We start from the raw sequence: 1,893 nt of genomic DNA on the forward strand, positions 1-1,893 counted from the left end.
AAAAACAACGATCATCATTTACCGCCGCAATTATGCACCTCAAATGAGACCAAATCAAATTTTGACACCAAATACCACCTCACATCCTCCTCCCACTTGTCGTTTCGATCAAATCAAGCAAACGAATATCAAGATCTGGAACTACCACACTTCCCACACTACAAAGACTACTAGCAAACTCATTTCTTCTTCAAGCATTCACCACTTGTGTGGAGTTCTCACCAAAACAATGGAACCTTTCTGTTCTATGGAACCTGACTTATGAACAAGCAACATCATATTCAATACAATAAAATACCAAAAAATAAGCTTTCTATTACATGAGAATTGCATGTCTCAATTATCAAATGGATGAATTGAGGTTAAAACATCAACAATCCGCCAAACTATTTTATGAAAATAAGGAAAAACTCAAATTGCTACAAATCCAATTTACTATGAGAGTACAAAAACATAGATATTGATAATCATAACATTGTTGAACGAATTCATTGAAGTATTATTGTCACTATAGATGTTCCATCCACCTGACAGCTTATCGATTTAATCATTAAGCCTCTCAATTCTCACTTTGCATCTCTTCTCAATAAGCTTGGCATTCTTGGCATACAAAATCCAATTTTAGGAAGGCATTTTATATTATTGAATAAATGTCATTCTTCATTGATTAATTACAATTGAATTAACAAGTGTTGTTTCCTAATATCAAAAGAAAATATATATGCTTACTCCTAACTTCATATTCAATAATCCAATATAAAAGAAATTTCCTATATCTAAACTTCTTCATTTCAACATATAACTCAACAGTACATTATCATCAAAATTAACATCGAGCATCAATAGAGGCTAAAGATTTAAAAAAGTCCAACAAAATAGTAGATTAAGCAAACCTCTAATATAATCTCTTGTCCTTTGATCTTAACGCACGGTTACCCAACACCAAAAACTAACAGCTTACCAGATCCTAGTTCAAAATTCACGTCCTCCAAATCCACCACAGACAAATGTCAGTGAGCTATAAACTCCAGCATGAAATATGAAAGGAAAAAAAAAGCAAGCTACAACCAAATCAAGTAAACTCATCACGAATTTCTAACAACTGATGGAACAGAGCATATCAAACAATACAGTCGCAATAAAATCATTCACACACGAATCCTCAGACATCAACGAAAATTAAAAAGAAGAGGTTGCATGGCTTTTTAGAACAAAAACCCAGGAAAACAGAATCATATACAGCTTTAAATAAAATGCAAGACGGGGAAGAAAAAAAACAAAACAAAAACAAAAACTGAAAAGTATGCGGCTAGAGCTTCAGATTATGGAATAAAGAGTCAGATTTCGAGCGATGAAGTGATCGGAGAGTAACCATTACCGATTATTTTCGACCAAGCGGCCTCACTTCCCGGCGGCCGGCGAGGAGAAGAATGATGCAAACCAAGTTAGGGCTCCGTGGAAAATATTTGTAGGGTTATACAATTAATCGTGACCATTCAACCGGGCATAGCCAAATCCAACCCATTTTAGTTTTTCAGAGATTTTATTCCAGAAATCAGACCCAGCCCATATATCATAGAAAAAAGTATAGATTTTTTTTGAATAGATTATAATTTTCTTTAAGGGTATTTAAATATATACCACCTTATTTCTGTTTAATTACATATTTAACACAAAAATTTTACTTTTAAATTTACACTGCTCATTAGAGCTGTCAAAAAAGCTCGTTATTCGCGAACAGTTTGTGTTTAGTTTGTCAATGAGTTCGTGTTCGATTCGTTCGATAAGTAAACGAGACGAACGTTAAACGAATCAAGCACGAACAGTGACGTGTTAGTTCGTGTTTGAATTGTTATTGTTCGAAATATAAAATAATTTAAAATAATTATATAT

This window comes from Phalaenopsis equestris, unplaced genomic scaffold (genome assembly GCF_001263595.1).
Source record: "Phalaenopsis equestris unplaced genomic scaffold, ASM126359v1 Scaffold000002, whole genome shotgun sequence".
Classification (NCBI taxonomy): Eukaryota; Viridiplantae; Streptophyta; class Magnoliopsida; order Asparagales; family Orchidaceae; genus Phalaenopsis; species Phalaenopsis equestris.